Genomic DNA, 18082 nt, shown 5'->3' on the forward strand with positions numbered 1-18082 from the left:
GGAGCTACCTTACTCATTTCCCCCTTAAATAAATAACCTCAAAGGAAAGGCTATTCTTGTGCTCTCCTGGCTAATGTTACAGATGCCCTCATATTTGCAGTGTCTCATTATTGTTGTTATTATTATCATTATTATTAGGAGAGTTGTCTGAACTGCTCTATCACTTCAGGATTTTTCCATACTTCTGTAAGATAGCTATACCAGCATGATAGACAAACAGCTCTTATCTTAAGGTGTTGGTGGCCCTGAAAAGGGCCGTTTATTTATATTTTTCCGGTGAGCCAACGCCCTGACCGAGAACAGGAACTTAAGCCTTCTTCTCAGTCTTCTTAGGCAGGAGCACTGCCTGGATGTTGGGCAGAACACCACCCTGGGCAATGGTCACTCCGGACAGCAACTTGTTCAACTCCTCGTCGTTACGGATGGCCAACTGTAAGTGACGAGGGATGATCCTGGTCTTCTTGTTGTCACGGGCTGCATTGCCCGCCAACTCAAGAACTTCAGCTGCCAGGTATTCCATGACTGCGGCCAGGTACACAGGAGCCCCAGCACCCACTCGCTCAGCGTAGTTTCCCTTGCGGAGGAGACGGTGGATACGGCCGACAGGGAACTGCAGGCCTGCACGGCTGGAGCGACTCTTGGACTTGCCCTTCACTTTTCCTCCCTTTCCTCGTCCTGACATGATGCTATGATGCTCTGCTGCTCTACTTCGAAGGGAAAATGATACGCAGGACCGTCTCATTGATGCAGGCAGGGCCTGCACCGTGAGGATTATAGCCTATCAGCCTACTTAGGCTTTGAGCGCTGTTTCTTGACGCTTCTTCTTTCTTCCAAGCTTGATGTTCTGTTGGTGTTGGTCGGTTTGTTTTAACATCAGAACTGGACAGAATATGCCCTGCGCCCAGAGGGCGAGTGGGTAGGGTGAAGCAAGGATCGGGCATGTGGGCATTCACTCCACAGCAAGGATAGACAGTACCTTAAGCTTCTAAGTGGTGCCTTGCCCGATGTTGCTTAACTGTCACGAAGAGTTAGTTGTTGAGGTCATGAGAATTGAAGAATAAAGACAGAATCAGGACGATTGGGGAGGAAAGGTGGGGGGTCGGCAGGGGAGGGTGGATGTGGTCACCCATCCACTCGTTGACCACGGCCGATGTTGCTGGAGCACTTCACGATACTACGCAAAGAGCTTAGTGCCTCGAGGTGGTGAATAGGGTCATGAGAGGGGCTTGGTTAGTTGGCAATCTTGGCGGGGTTAATTAATGAGGAGTTGTCTGGTAGGCATGGAGGGAGTGTTAAGGTTCATGAGGAGTCTGATTAGGAGCTGGCTGAGTAGAGTGGAGTTGTCTTGGCTGGGAGGAGTGGCTGAGGGAACAGGTGGAGGAGCGGTGTGCAAGTGTTGTGCCCGCCTGTAGTGAGCTCGAATGGCCTTCTTCAGAAATGGGCAACCAGGGTAAGAGGCTGCGTGACTGCCTTCACAGTTCGCGCACCTCGCCTGAGCCTTAGGCACAGTGCAAACAGTGTGGCGGTGAGCACCCCCGCATCTGTTGCAACGTGTATCATTAGGGCAAGAGGCCGCTGAATGATACAACTGAAGGCAGTTGTAGCATTGAGTCACCAAGGCGGGACGGGAAGGGGGGTGGGTCCGAGTCACTGTTCTGGAGGTGTGAGGCGTTGTTGTGGTGGGAGACAGCGGAGCAGGTTTTCTACGCCTACTCCGCGTCTGAGTGTATCTGGAGTGAGTGACCTTACTCGGTTGCGAGAGTAAAGGGGTCTCGCTCCCGGGTTCGGTGCTAGTTTGTGGCGGGGGGGGGGTGAGGTGGTTTGTGTGTCTTGAGAGGTGGTAGCCGGTGGAGTGAGGGTGGTGGCAGACTCAGGAGGGAGGGAGATGTCGGTTTGGTTTGGTCTGGAAATGGTAGGACGGGGTCGCATGGTTTGGGTTATTTTGTGTTTGGATTTGGTAGGTGGAGGAGTGTAATTGACGGAAGCTTGGGAATGAATTGTGAGATGGCTGGCAGAAGGAGTAGTTTGGCAGGAGGTGTTGGCAGTAGGAGCATCATCAACACAACGCTGGTAGGCAATGTTATGCTTGATGAGCTGGTCTCGGATTTTGTAAAATCCCTCATGGCTATGAGCGAAGATGAGAACATAGCCGTTGTTAAGTTCCTGCATGTGTTGGATGTGGTCCAGGACTGGGGAGGTGGCGGTGGAAATGACATAGCGGTGTGCGTGTAAGGCCTGGAGCTGTTGGAGGGGATTATCTTCAGGGTCATTGATGAACGGTAAGATGAAAGGCAGGTAAACGGAATCAGGTAGGTTAGTTTGATATAATATAGGGTGGTGATGTACGGAGTCAGGAAGAAGAAGTTCAGAGTAAGGGTCGGAGGTCATGATGGGAGTACCGGGGTCTTGGCTACTCAATCCACCAAGGGGGTCCCGGTGGAGGTAGGATGAGTAGGGGGGGGGGTGAAGCACTAAGCGGTCAAACTCCTAGGAGGACCAGCGTAGGGGCACTCAGCGGGCACCAGTCGTACCAGGTGTAGTTTTAACGGATCGCGCCGGGACAAGGCACGAACAGGTACCCGCAGAGTGCAGACAAATTGCTCTTTCTGATGGGCGAAGTCTTCACCGCGCTGGGCAGGACCAGTGGATGCTTGAAGAGCCGGTGGAGAAATGGCAGACCGCAGAAAGACTGGACCCAGAGTATATCTGAGAAGTCGGACCGCGCTGAGAACTTGGCAGGCTCGTCGTTGATTGGCTGGCGCTGGGTGCGGGCAAGGGCTCGTGGCGAGTGCGAGAGCGAGTGGGCTGGGCTGGTACTTGACGGGCGACGACGGTGAGCTGGCAGTTGGCAGGGTGCTGGCTCGGAGTGGGTGGTGGGTGGTGGTCGGTGGGTATATGACGTTTGGTCGGTGAAAATGATACCAGAGCCACAATTCTCATCGGTGCCGGGAAGTCCCGGTACCAGTGAGTGATTTTAGCCCATCGACCCAAGTTGGGCCTTGAGTGCTATTTCATCGTAAAGTACTAGCTAGGAACTGCATTTTTGTTGGTTGGTTGTGGACCTTGAAATTTTGAATCACGCTGACCAGGGTATGGTCTGCACCCCTCTAAGGGGTGGGGTTTAGGTTAGGATGTCCTTAGGTCTTCGGTATCGAAGACCCTCGGTATCATAATTTCCTATATTCCTGATCAGCGGATTTTTGCTCTCAGTGAGCGCGTCGTAAAATTTCGCGGCAGTGTTGCGAATCCTGCTGTGAATGGTGGGGAGTTGGTACCATTCATGCAGGTCGTCATTTGATTCATACCACTGGGCACCTGTCATTCGGCGCAGCGCACGGTTTTGTACGCGCTGAACCTTTAACAGGTGCGTCTTAGCTGCTGTGCCCCAGATAGGACTGGCATACTCAAGTATTGGTCTGATAGTCGATTTGTAGAGCAGGAGCCGGTTTTCTATAGTTAGCCCTTTGTCGGCTCTTATCATCGGTAGTAATTTTGATAGGCGCACATTTGCCTGCGCAGTGATATTTGAAATGTGACTTCCGAACGTTAATCCTCTGTCTAGGGTGACACCTAGATATTTAGTTTGTTTAGTCCACCTGATGGGTTGGTCGAAAAACATCAGGGGCTCGGGGGTGGGGGGGAAGCGTTTAGTAAATAGCGTGGCGCTACTTTTATCAACATTAATTTTAACTCTCCACTTTTCTAGCCATGGCTCGAGAGTGGAGAGCGCGTCTTGTAGGTAATCTTTTAGCTTAGGTGTCTGCCATGAGACAGAGGATATCGCCGTATCGTCCGCGTATAAGTGTAATTGCGCGTGCGTTGGTTTTGGCATGTCTGACATGAAAAGATTGAAAATTGTCGGCGAGATCACACTGCCCTGTGGTACCCCAGCCTCTATAGGCCGCGGGTCCGACAGGGCTGTGCCAACCTGCACCTGGAATTTTCTGTCATCTAGGTAGCTCGTTAGTAGTTGTAGTACGTAGGGCGGGAAACCTAAGGTCTTTAGTTTAAAAATAAGTCCTTGGTGCCAAACCTTGTCGAACGCACGCGCAATATCGAGAAAACAGACTCCTGTGTGTCTACGGTCATTGTACATCTTAGTAATTGTCTCAGTGAGACGGATCAGCTGGTGGCAGGTGGAATGGCCCTGTCGGAAGCCGAACTGTTCGTCGTTCATCACTTTAAGGTCGTCAATAATTACATTTAGTCGGGTAAGGAAAAGGGTCTCAAAAAGTTTGGAAATGATACTGAGAAGGGATATCGGGCGGTAGTTCTGTGGGAACGTCTTGTCTTTTAAGGGTTTTGGGATCATAATTACTTTCGCTATTTTCCAGCAGGCCGGGAAATGGCCAAACCGGAAAATAGCGTTAAAAAGTTTAGTTAGACATGTCAGTGCCTTTCTCGGGAGATTTTTAAGAAAGGACGCTGACACGCTGTCAAGCCCAGGCGATTTCCTGTTCTTCAGTCGTTTAATAGCGGCGAACAGTTCGGACGGCGAAATGAATTTAAAGTCTGGGGGGAGGTTAGTCTCGTCAGTCTCGTGAAGTTCGTTTTCGACGAATTCTACGAAATTTTCGTCGCAAGGCTCGTCGTTGGGGGTACACGCCCTCTCGAACGTGTCCGCCAGGGCGTCGGCCTTCTCTTTGTCTGAAAATGCCATTCCATTCCTACCGTGGAGGGTGGGTATGCCAGTCCTATTATTTGTGAATTTACGAGCCAGCCTGTGGAGGGAGTTGTCAGCCACGCTTAGGCCCGCTAACCTAGACCGCCAGGCGGCCTGCCTGTGGTTCTTAATCAGGATTTGAAGGTTACGCTTGCACCTATTCCACTTACGCTTCATGTACGGGTCCCTGGTTTCGCGCCATAGCCTTCGAACTCTGTTCTTAATTTTTATCTGGGCGAGTATCTCAGAAGGGAGCGTGTCCTTCTTTCGTTGGACAACGCTCGGTCCCACGGCGGCAGATTCTGCGGCTCTAACGATAGCAGATGAAATCTGCTCCGCTAGGCGATCAATGTCGAACGGGCTTTTTACACTGGGATTGCCATTAATTTCAGAGGAGAGAGCTGTACGGAAGTCGGTCCAATTAATTTTCCTGTTATAGATGGGAATATGGGTGGGGGTAAATTCGGGCGAGGAATCTATTGTCATGAGGACAGGTTTATGATCGGAATCGAAGAGGTCCTGGGTTCGGAGGTCAAGGTATTGATTGATTCTGCTAGAAATGGCAATATCCAGTGTATCTGGCCTCACGTTCGCAGCATGAGAGAAGAAGGTGGGGCGATCAGGGCCGTGCGTAGTGAGGTGTCTCCTGTCACAGTGGCGGGCAAGCTGTCTACCTCTAGTTGTGGTTGTGCGGCTGTTCCAGCGGGGGTTTTTTGCGTTAAAATCCCCCGCTAGCACAGTCGGCACACTCGGGTCTATGATACGGTCCAGGTCAGCTGGGTCGAAGGTGGCTCCGGGGGCGATATAACACGCCGAAAGGTTGAGAGGTCCTCTATGCGTAGTAACCTGGATAGTGGTGGCTTCTAGTGATGTTAGGTTATCAGGGGTAGGTACCCTGTGGTGAGTGAGACCCACCTTGATATAGACAGCCGTACCGCCCCTCTCACGGCCGATACGGTCATCCCTGTATAATCTATAGTTATTGACATGGCACGCCTTGCCAGGTTTGAGCCATGTCTCTCCTACTAGTATTATATCAACATTTTCTTCCGCCAGGTAATCACAAAATTCCAGGTGGTCTCTCTGTATGCCCTCGGCATTCCAGTAGAGGACTCTCAACTGTTTCGGACGTGTTTGATTAATTTTGCTCGCCATTTTCGAAGAATGAGAGGGCGGCATTCATGATTACTTCGAGCTTCTGTGCGGGGGTGGGGGCCTGAGCGACTTTCTGTAAAGTCTCCCTGAGGACCTTCAGTATCCCTCTTAGGGAGGGGTCTCTAAAGAGCCTCATGAGCTCCACTAGATCAGACGCTTGGCTGGGGGCGGGTTGGGGGGATACCTGAGATGGGGGTGGGGTGGTGGCTGGCGGAGGAAGCGCCGGGAAATCAGCGTTAGAAAATGCGGGCGCAGGGGCGGGGGGGGCGGCTGGTTGGGGCTCAGCTGAGTAGCTGGGGTTGGCCGCCAGGGCGAAGGAAACATTTTCCTTAAGCTTTGCGGGACGTGCGGGGTGGGTCCGGTGACGCCTTTCTTTGAGGAGGGGAGGCGATTTTGCTGTTGTTGCAGAAGTCTTAGATAGTAAGAGCAGCCCCGGTAATTAGCCGTATGTTGCTCCTGACAGTTCGCACAGCGCGGCTTTTGGGTTTTATCTCCCCTTCTGGGACAAGCCTGCGTGCTGTGCGACTCGCCACATATTACGCACTTCTCAGTGCAGTGGCAACCTCCGGAGGTGTGGCCGTATTTCTGGCACCGGAAGCACTGGATAGGGCCTTCCGGGCTTACGTACCTCTCGATTTTAACTGCTGTATCTAGCAGGGTATTTACATTGAATATATTGTTTTCCTCGGAGGTGCCGCCTGTAAATGTGACGAGGAATATCGGGAGCTTACGTCTAGAGCGTAAGGAGGTCAGTTGCGCCACGGACGCCACTTCAAAGCCCTGAGCTTCCAGCTCTGTGCGGATTACCGCAGGGTCCTGAGTGACGTGGAGACCGCGGACGACAACCTTCCTGTAGCGCGTGGCTAATAGGAGGCGGGTGTGGAACTGCCCTTTGGCATCTTGAAGTAGTGCCTTCAACGTCGAAAAATCCTCGGGGGTGGTGGTCTGGACCCTGACTCCGTCGAACAGTATTTTCATCTTATACTCGATTTGGTGGGCTCGGAGCATGGCGATGAGGTCGTTAATATTCTTAACGTTCTGGATGTATATCGGAGGAATTTTGATTCGGGGCCTGGTGGTTTGCTCCTGTGCCCCGTCCCGGTTGGTAGCGGGGGGAGGAGGGGGCGGCGTCTGAGTTTGAGAAGTGGCGCCTTCGGAAGTTGATTTGGACTGTACCTTTTGCCGCTGAGGCTTGGGGGCAGATGTTTCAGTAGGGGGTGGTTCTATAGCATTTTCAGGGATAGTATTAAAAATGTTATATTGATTCGTGGAGGTTATTTGTCTAGGTGGTACATCTAGCAGGCGCCGGCCGTTCCTACGGCGCTGTTGTCTCCCGTTAGGAGAACGGAAACCCTCTTCGTCCCTGGGGGCGGGGGGGTTTCGTCTTCGGACGAAAAGTCGGGGGCTGAGGACGCAGAAGTGTCCATTTCGTCTTGAGTAGTAGGGGGGTGCTCGTCGTCGTTGCTGTGTGACGACGCTGGGGACGACGCTGGGGACGGCGTCGGGGACTTTGGGGAGTCGAAGTTCGGCTCGTATACTGGGCTGAGAGGGATGATCCCTCCAAGACTGGCTTTACTAGGCGCTGAAGTGGCCTGTTCCGTCTTTGCTTCATGGTTGGCTTTAGCGGCCGCCCTTTTGCTTTTTCGCAGTGTCGTAGTAGTGCTCTGTGGGAGAGGCTCAGATTTTTCCGAGGCCATCTGAACTGGCTTCGGCATGTTGGCGCCGGAGTAATAATAATAATAATACTGTAAGAGTTATAAATATCCTAATGAGGATGTGTAGTGATAAAAATAATTATTACGGTCCTCCTGCCGAAGCAGGAGGGGGGGGGTCCTAAGAGGGGGCACGCAGTCAGTGGTATGTTGTGTTGTACCAACAGAAATGCAGTCGAATTACGTAGAACGTATGGAGCGAGAACTGGGGGGGATGTCAAACACCCGTAGGTGGACGGAGTGATATAACCTTGTTGGTACTGTCGTGGCAGGGCAAGTTTTTCAAGTGGTTAGGGCCACAGACAAGCCACGAGCAGTAGTTCACCAAGGTTACGAGCTGTAGTTTATGATGGCCGCCGGGGCGACGAAAATCGGGTACCTACGTCTAGGCCTGAGGCCCGTACTGAGACGCTAGTTCGCTCACCTAACTCTACCAGTCTCAGTACGGGGAGCAGCAGAAGCAGTAGCACAGCAGGAGAAGTCCAGTCGGGCCGGTGAGAGCAGAGTTCCAGGAAGCGCTCCCCAGGCAGGGCCCCACAGGCAGCCCGAGACAAAGAAGTTGACCTTGTCCCTCGTCACTACAGGGCGATCGCGGGCACGTGGCAGGGTAAGCACAGACCAGACAAATGCTCACAGGTAGGCTGTATCACAAATAAATGTGAAAACAACCCAAGACAATAGCTCTCTTTACTGCCCCGTATCACAATGAAGTGAGCACGGAGTAGCTGGAGTGTCTGTGCAACCCAGCACGTAGCACAACGCTTTCGCCAACAAGCTTCTTCTTTCTTCTTACGACGGAGCGGAGCGAACAAGCAGCTGACCCGGACGGCTCACCGATGAATGATGAATGATGAATGATGAAAATGATACCGAATCACTCTGCGCACCAGTTTTGTAGCCTGCAAGGTTGCTCAACGTTACGAGCCAACCAATAAGGCTGCAGTAAGCTTGCGCTCATTGGCTAGTCGCATGCAGCCCTCTCGGTCTTAAAAAGAATTGCAAGGGGGCCGAAAAATAATTCGCGATCTTACTACTGTTGAGTAAGGATCTCTCTGTGTGTGTGCGCGCTTTGCTAGTGTTTGACGGGCGAGTACGGTGTGTTGCGGGTTGCTGGACATTCACCTCGTGCTGCGATTGGCTGACCCCTTGAGTGAGCAACCCAATCATGGCTACGGACGGTCCCCCGCCTGGTGGCGGGGACACCAAGAGGAAACGGGCCCCGGCTACCCAGATGACGACTCCGGCTACGGACATGGACTCGGGAACGGTAAAGTTGACGGAGGTTGCTGGTTCAACCACCAGCACCTCTACGATTCATCTTCTACCGGAAGGCACTACTCTAGATGATCAGGCTAAATTACTGGCTTCCTTTGCCGCGGCTAAAGCTGCTGAAGATAGTCAATGGAAAACGGCTCGGATGGTGAAGGGCAAATCTAGACCTCGCTATGTCCTAAAAAAACGCACTGCTAACGGCCAAACATTAGTTTATAACAAGGATTTAAATTCATACGCCCCTCTTTCGGCCCTACCCACCAGTGGTAGCAACGGTCCAGAGGCACTAGTGCCTGCCCAGTCGCCTATTCCCCGGACGGCGACCGAGGCCGCCCCCTCGACCAGCGCCTCCCGTTCGGCGCCACCACCGTCTGTGTGTGACGGGAATGGGACTGCCACGACAACCGCTCCTGGTGGAGAGGTCGAGCATATGGACACCACGGGCCCCCCCCCACCCAAGAAAAAGTCGCTGCCGCCGGTAGTTGTCTTTGATAAGACCAACTATCAGCAGCATTTCAGATATTTGAGACAGCGGTGCTCTGGCGACCTTCGGGTCATCAACACCAAGGACGCCCTAAAGTATCATGTTGACAACGAGCAGGACTACCAACTGTTGATAAAATATTTCGACACCGCCAATGCCAACTTCTACACTCACCAGCTGCCCTCACAGCGGCTGTTGAAGGTATTAATTCGGAATATCGTGTCAACAGTTGATATCGATTGGGTCAGGGAAGACCTGATTGCGCTGGGCTACCAACCTAAGGATATATACCAATATACCCGGAGGGATGCCACCACCAAAAAGGTTATCCCTCTAAGCGTAATCAGTGTCACGCTTCCAAATGAGGAATTTTCCAAAACTATTTACTCAGTACAATACTTGTGTGGGTCCAAGGTAAAGATTGAGGCATACCGAGGCAGGGAAGGACCTTCCCAATGTTTCAAGTGCCAGAGACTGGGGCACACTGCCAACTATTGTAAAATGCCCTTGAGATGTGTCAAGTGTGGAGAGAACCACTTGGCTGCGGCCTGCCCGCTCAAACCGGAGGCTCCCGCCAAGTGCGCGAACTGTCAGGGGGAACACCCAGCTTCGTGGAGAGGGTGCAACCTCTTTAGAGAGGCTGTCACGAAACAGAAAACCGCAGTGCAGCTTAAAGCCCAGAAGAAGAGTGCACTGCCACCCTCAAAACCTGTGACCGAGGGGGTCTCGTTCGCGAGCCTCTTCGGTGGCGCTGCTGCCCCCTCACAAGCTCCCACTCCCTCCCCTAGTAGTACTGGAAACTCCTTCCCCGACCTCGGTGGTTTATCTGACATCATCGGTCTGCTCCGGCAGATTGATTTTTCTCGACTCATCCCTATTCTGAGGGAGACTCTGACTAAATTGAGCACGTGCACTAGCACATTTGACAAGATCATGGTGTTGATTGATGCCGCTATGCGGTATTTCTCAGCCCCTTAGACGACGCGACAGACGCCACGGACTATGAACTTAAGGGTTGGTGCTTGGAATTGTCAAAGCGTTGTCGGTGAGAGGTATGAGCTTGAGGCTTTTATCTCTGACCATAACCTAGACATCATGCTACTGGGTGAGACGTTTCTAAAAGAGCATATGCCTTTCAAAATTAAGAATATGGTAGTCTACCGGAAAGACAGAGTCGGGATGAAGGGTGGGGGTGTTGCTGTGCTGGTTAAGTCTAGTCTTACCCATCACGTCCTCGACCCCCTCCCCCACTCCGTACTGGAATCCCTCGGGATTGAAATCCGACATCGGGACTATCATTATCGCATATTTACTGCATATTTGTCACCTAATGCACCCTTTAATCTGGTGGAACTAAATGCTCTTTTGGAAAACCCTGGCCACGTCCCCACCATAGTGGCTGGTGACCTCAATTGCAAGCATCCCGACTGGAACTCTAGGGTAGCCAATCCTAGGGGGAGAATCTTAAGTGCTTACATGAGAGACAGTGACGTCAAGGTGTGTGCTCCCACAGAGCCCACAATATACCCGGCTAATGGGTTACCTGACGTCATCGATGTGACAGTATCTAAATACTATAACAGCACTATTGATTTTGTTGTTCCCCACGAGTTAAACTCGGATCACAATCCCATTGTTTTCAATCTTGTCTGGGAGCGCCTGGAGGGGCCCACTCGTTCGATCCCTCATGTCAACTTGGACTACCACAAGTTCAGGAAACATGTGGATCGAAATTTTAAACCTTTCGACATACGCTCACGGGATGATGTTGACCGGGCCGTTGAGCATCTTACTCGTAAGATCCTCAACGCCAGAAAACACATCCAGGAAGTTGCACGAAATTCTCGTTCGGCCCGTAGTCCCCAAGTTGAGGAGGGTCTTCCAGATCTCCTCAAGGATTTGATCAAGATTAAAAATCTTTATCGGAAGAGATGGCAACTCTATCGCGACCCAGATGACAAGGCAGAATACCAGGAACTTGCCCGTGTCGTCCGCCAACGGCTGCTGGAACACAAGATTGAAAAATGGGAAGAACTCTGTCGCACTCTCACAGAAAACGACTCAGACCGCGAGTTTTGGAGGGTTACTCGTAGCCTGACTCGAACACGAGAGCCCCGTCGTGCACTTCATGGCCGACGGGGTCTCGTCTTCTCCCCCCTGGAGAAAGCTGAAGCTTTCGCTGACTCGATCGAGAGCCAGTGTGTGGTACACTACACCCGCCACGATGACGACCGTACCGACCGACAAATTGAACGAAAAGCTTCAGCTCTCAGGCAAAGTAGGACGCCACGAGACACTGTGACTGACATCACACCTGCGGAGGTCCGCCGGTGTATTAAAGGACTTAATGAGAATAAGTCTCCCGGGGCTGATAGGGTCGCCGTTAAAGAAATCAAGTCCCTCCCATACAGGGCTGTGGTCTTTTTAGCTGCCCTCTTTACGGCCTGTCTTTCCCTGGGTTATTACCCAACGGCCTGGAAGACGGCAAAGATTTGTCTGATTCCTAAGCCGGGGAAAGACAGACTGTTTCCGCAAAATTACCGCCCTATCAGTCTTCTCTCCCATTTGTCCAAAATTTTCGAGAGACTTATTCTCCATCGCCTCAATAGTTACCTTGTATCCAGTAGGATAATGAGACCGGAGCAGTTTGGTTTCCGGGCCAAACGCTCAGCTCCATTGGCGGTATTGCGCCTGGTCCAATATGCTACGAGATCGTTCACACTACGGCGTAGCGTGCCAGCGGTATTTTTTGATGTTGATAAAGCTTTTGACACCGTCTGGCACGACAATCTAATCGTGAAACTGGGGGACCTATACAAAGTCCCCCTCTATCTTGTCAAAATTATCCAGTCTTATCTGCGTGATCGACAGTTTTTTGTCACCTGCGATGGTGAGAACTCCACCCCTCGGCGCTTATTGGCAGGAGTGCCTCAGGGAGGAGCACTATCGCCAACCTTGTACGCCCTATATGTGAACGATCTCCCCAAGGTAGCAGATGTAGAACTTCAACAATACGCTGATGACATTGCAGTTTATACCGCTCAGCGAAGATATTGTGATGCCACGGCGAAAATGCAAGCCTGGATCAACCAATTTCTATCCTGGTGTACCAAGAACAAGGTCAAAATTAATCCGGACAAAACCCAGGCGATCCTCTTTTCGAAGCGGCGTCCGAGGTTTTGTCATCTTAAAATCCGGCGTACTGAGCTGCCATGGTTGACCCGTGTCAAGTACCTTGGTATGATCCTGGACAAAGCCTTAACCTGGAGATGGAATGTGGACCAGGCATTACAGCGAGCCAACGCCAGAACGGTAGCATTGCGCCCTCTGCTACTGAATAGGCACCTCGGGGGATGTATCAAGAGGTCTTTGTACCTCGCGTGCATTCGCCCCATCTTTCTCTACGGCTGTGAGGCCTGGTGCTACATGGCCAAGACGCACATTCGGCGACTCCAGGTGTTCCAGAACAAGGTACTGCGGCGCATGACCGGTTCACCATGGTACACCTCTAACTTAAGGATTCGGCAGAATCTTCAACTACCCACTGTTCAGCAACATATTTTCAAGCAGGTTAGGATGACAAGATCTCGGATCACCCTGGCGCAATCGAATGATACGGGGATTTCCTTGCTAAAACGGGTCATCAGGACCAAGAAGCCAACCACACGTTACCGCCACCGCGGCCCTTGGCTCCTGTACTCCAAATTGTAGTTTCGGCCTTTTCCAAATTTTGACAACGTTGTTCAGGTAATCACTAAAAGGTACTAAATTCTGTTTCAATAAGACTGACCCTCTTCCTAGTTGACATCATGTTATGGCCCAGCGATGAGGGGGTTTCAATTCCGCCCCACCTTCTCCGGTGGGACAGAGTGATTTTTCCCCCGCCAGTGTAGGTAACTCGCGACTTTTTCTGACTCATCAGGTAACCAAGGAAACAGATGAGTAAGAGGGCATATTTTTTTCGCCCTGGGGCTCCCATATACTTGATCTCACTAGAAAAAAAAAAAAGCCGAAAAATTTACTTTCTAGGAGACATCCGAGACAACCATGCCACCCAAGACAAGCGGAAAGGCAGCCAAGAAAGCCGGCAAGGCCCAGAAGAACATCTCCAAGGGGGACAAGAAGAAGAAGCGCAAGAGGAAGGAAAGCTATGCCATCTACATCTACAAGGTGCTTAAACAGGTACATCCTGATACTGGCATCTCCAGCAAGGCGATGAGCATCATGAACAGCTTTGTCAACGACATCTTCGAGCGCATCGCCGCTGAGGCTTCCCGTCTGGCCCACTACAACAAGCGCTCCACCATCACCAGTCGGGAGATCCAGACTGCCGTCCGCCTCCTGTTGCCCGGTGAGCTGGCCAAGCACGCCGTCAGTGAGGGTACCAAGGCAGTTACCAAATACACCAGCTCCAAGTAAGGTGCCAGGTTTTCTGCCTTGCTGCATTCTTAACAAACGGCCCTTTTCAGGGCCACCACACCTTTAAAAAAAGAGCAGCATCTGTTAGCCTTGCTATCAACTCCACTCTGATTTTATCTATCTGTCCTACTTCATATACATCGAAATACAGTGTAAAACATTCAAATCATAAGCTAAGGAGGGAAGAACAACTACTACTACTACTACTACTACTGCATTACCTTATTGCTAAAAATCCTCCTGCTTTGTCCTTTACAATGAAAACCAGACCAAGCCCCATGGCACTACAGCCCCTAAGCAAGCAGGCTGAGTGGACCTCAAAGCAGCCCTTAGATCGAGGTAAAATTCCTTTGCCTGGCCGGGAATTGAGCCCGGACCCTCCGGCTACAGCGCCGGCCCCTTCACAACTACCTTCAGTAATTATTATTATTATTATTATTATTATTATTATTACAACAAACCCTGGACACTTCCCGTGTGGGTGTGTGCGCGTTTTTTTTGGGGTTAGGTTACGAGAAGTGGGGTTAAGTCGAGTTAGGTTACGTTTCGCCGCGGAAGGCGACAACCACCCGCGCCCGCTCCGCGACGGCGACCTCCGAGCACACCCCTGCACCATTGCCAACGCCCCCGCGCCACAAAGACCTCCAGGAAACTCGCTTTGCGGTTCGTATGGCCGTTTCAAGCTCCGTTCTCTCGCCAACGGCCATACCATGTTGAATACACCGGTTCTCGTCCGATCACCGCAGTTAAGCAACATTGGGCGTGGTCAGTACTTGGATGGGTGACCGCTTGGGACACCACGTGCCGTTGGCTCAATTCCCTTTTTACCAAGTTTCCCAGTCCCTGTACGACAACTTACTTTCAACTTTTGCCTCAGGCCAGCAGAAATTGCTTAAATCACGTTTTTTGTTACGTCTGAAACTAGCTAGACCTTTTTGCTGCTCTTCGACCCCGTGGCTATACAGGAACGAAGCTTAGCGTAGTATTGCATTTCCTCCTAGGTGACCGGCCTAACCTGGCGGCGGCGACATCATCATTATTATTATTATTATTATTATTATTATTATTATTATTATTATTATTATTATTATTATTATTATTATTATTCGTCGTTTCTCTCTCTCTCTCTCTCTCTCTCTCTCTCTCTGTGTGTGTGTGTGTGTGTGTGTGTGTGTGTGTGTGTGTGTCGACCTAGGGGACCCTTGCTGAGCCTAGCACCGCTTCCAATTACTCGTGCCAGGATTTTAACTTTCGTCCCTCCTATCGTACGTCCCTATGTCTAAACTTGCTGTTCTTATTCTTTTAGGTTAGTGTAGCTTATCCTGCAGGCCTCTTATGGCACATAACATCATTCTACGTCCTATTTCTCCCAATATTAAGATTATTAAAGGGCGGAACGAGGCTTCTAAACTCCCCGCCCACCTTGAAAATCGCGAGGAAGGTGGTTTCCATGCAACGTCATCGACACTGTCGTGATTACAATGAAAGCCATGTCCTAGCAACCGACCGCGGCATTTAGCAGCCCCTCAAAGAGTCGAACAATTTCCTTTTATGTTCTTTCAGGTAAGTAGCTATTCAAATTACGACACGGTTCGGCAATAAGTTACAAGTTTGTAGTACGCTCGTGTCTCTCCCGGGCTTCCTTACGAACGGTAGGGCACCAGTGCAGTACAGTGGCCTACACACAGCCCGTTATCTTCGAAGTGCGTGTGTTGCGATGTAACGTAGTTTTGAAGCCTAGGAACTTGTAAAACTCTTTCATTTCTATCAAAGACGAGACGCCCTTCAAATAAGACTGAGAAGGTAACCTTTTGACGACAAGGGTTAGTTCAAAGAGTCGTGACGTTTTAGGTTAGGTGAAGGGAGGAAAGCACTCGTTTTTGTTGTTTGTTCGTCAGCTGACCGATCTTTTGGCAAGTGATAAATTGAGTAGAACGAATCGGAACTCCGTATAGTTACTGTTACCGTCCTAGAATTAAAATTAGACCTTTCTGAGCCCTACTTGACAGGTTCGACACCGGCTCACTCGCGTGATATTTCGATGGTCTGTAGATATGGGCGCATAAAAAGAACTCCTGCGGGACAAACTTCCGGCACCTCGGCATCTACGAAAGGCGTAAGATAATAGTGAACATAACCTTACTAGTAGTACCACCACCACCATTACTGCTACTAATACGACTATTACTTAAGGCAGTGGACAGTTACGAACTCGAGCAATAATGTGTCCATTTGCTGACCACCTGATCACTGCCTCTTGCCTTACTACTACAGGCTAGCGTTCAAGGAAAGAAAGAAAGAAAGAAAGAAAGAAAGAAAGAAAGAAAGAAGTTACCGTTCTTGCCAAGTCAGGTTAGGATATCTGCATCAGACACGGCTAGGGCTGATCGTGGATCTACTAATACCTAACATGCTAAATTGTGCACCGTTATATCATCACCAGTCATGAAGTCACAGCTGCATCTTCTAATTACAGGGTAGATGCTACATATTTCGGGCAATATATAACCCAGGTTTGGCTTGGATAACCTAAAAATATTCAGGTACTGGGTCTGGCCTGGTTATATCAAGTGTCACCCTAGATCAGCAGGGCTAAGAATCATCAGGTCTCTGTCATGAATTTAAATGGCTTAGTACCCCTCATTATGGTGTACTTCTCTTCATATTTGAGGGAAGAGGAGTAAAACTTAAAACTTTATTGCCTGTCTTAAACCACCTGCTTTCTTTGGGGTATTGTCTAGCACAAACTTCTAAGGCGACCACATCACCCAGCCCGATGCTCGAATACTGCTTGGGCAGGGGTGTAGGTGGTGGTTAGTGGTTGCAAGAAGGGTCCTGGAAGGGAGGGATTTTAAGCCAGTATGCCACTTGCTCTTAAGTCTGTACCTTTCATTATACGGTTTCATTAACTATTCTTCACCTGCTCTGTAGTATGGTACCATTTAGTAAGAGGTCGCTACAGTTTGGCCTAGTACAACCTTCAATGAAATTAGTTTTCAGGAGTGGTTAGGTACCCCTATACTTACTTACTTTCTTTCTTTCTTTCTTTCTTTCTTTCTTTCTTAGATTACAAGGTGTCGGTAAAGCAGCTGATCGTTGCTTATGTACAAAAAAATGTTCTTACATGGGCTTTCATTCGCTGAGGTAAATAATAATAATAATAATAATAATAATAATAATAATAATAATAATAATAATAATAATAATAGCAAGAACACAAAGGGTCCTTTTCTCTGCAGCTGATTTTTAGCATGAAGGACAGAGGCTGTCAAGATGATGATTACCGACTGATACCATTAAGCTAAAACCCAGTAGGGGATTAATATTAACAGCAGGGAACGTTGTGCAGAATCATTCAGTAAAGATGTAATGGAAGGGGGGGGGGAGTGGGGGGGGGGGGGAGGGCGTTCAGTATAATACACCATCAACCCAAGTACAGTGCATATTTAGCTTTTTTCGCAGGAGAAGTTATGTTATGCTCTCTCTGCTCTCTGTACCTTTATTTGGCCCTACAACTTGTCTCACCAAGTGAAGGAGATCTTACACATAGTTACTGTACTGTATTGTACTGTACTTAATTTCACGCTGACTTCAACTGCTCATAGGATACGCACGTCGAACCATGCAGAAACCTGCACGATTTCAAACGACTGCCGACTAGATAGCGGACTAGGTCGAAGAAAGAAAGGGCATCTTATAAGTCGAGAGCGACAATTCATTTTCGAGGTTAGGGTTACCGCATGGTTCTCTTAGCCAAAGAAATAATGAAACCATTTTGCGAGTAAAAACTGATGTGACCTGAATTTTGGATACAGTCATTACTACTACCATCATCATCGTCATACGCTACTCTGTGTGATGAAAGTGGGTAGCAAGATCGAGTCTCGGCGCGATCAGTTGGCTTCAAATTCTGCTTCACCTCGTTCAGAGTATACATATTCAAGGTAAAAACACTAGCTTCTCTCAAAAAATAAACTCCTATTGAAGGGTCATTAAACACAACCTCTTCTTCTTCTTCTTCTTCTTCATCTTCTTCTTCTTCTTATTATTATTATTATTATTATTATTATTATTATTATTATTATTATTATTATTTTCCTTTTTCTCTTTCTTTCTTTCTTTCAGGACCATTTAAGTGAGATGTTAGCTGTATATATACACTCTCCTCTCAAATGAGTGTTGCAGCACCTCAAACCTTTACATTTTATTCCTTGTAGGTTGTGGCAATGTCCTGCAGAGATGTTTGTTGGGAAACCATGGTCCTTCCTTCCTTCCTTCCTTCCTTCCTTCCTTCCTTCCTTCCTTCCTTTCAATAAATCTGCTGAGTTGCTGTCTCAAAGGTTCTCTCATCCTAAAGAAATTTGACCGAAGGTAAGG

The 18082-nt window shown here is 49.6% G+C and overlaps 1 non-coding gene across 1 annotated transcript; it reads left to right on the top strand.

The window, feature by feature from the left end:
* The first annotated feature begins 14400 nt into the window (after nt 1-14400).
* LOC137500689 (5S ribosomal RNA) lies at nt 14401-14518 on the top strand. Its single transcript, XR_011018198.1, has one exon. It is a non-coding gene; the product is annotated as a 5S ribosomal RNA (ribosomal RNA).
* The last annotated feature ends 3564 nt before the right edge of the window (nt 14519-18082 follow it).

The sequence above is a fragment of the Anabrus simplex genome, chromosome 4, assembly GCF_040414725.1.
Source record: "Anabrus simplex isolate iqAnaSimp1 chromosome 4, ASM4041472v1, whole genome shotgun sequence".
Lineage (NCBI taxonomy): Eukaryota > Metazoa > Arthropoda > Insecta > Orthoptera > Tettigoniidae > Anabrus > Anabrus simplex.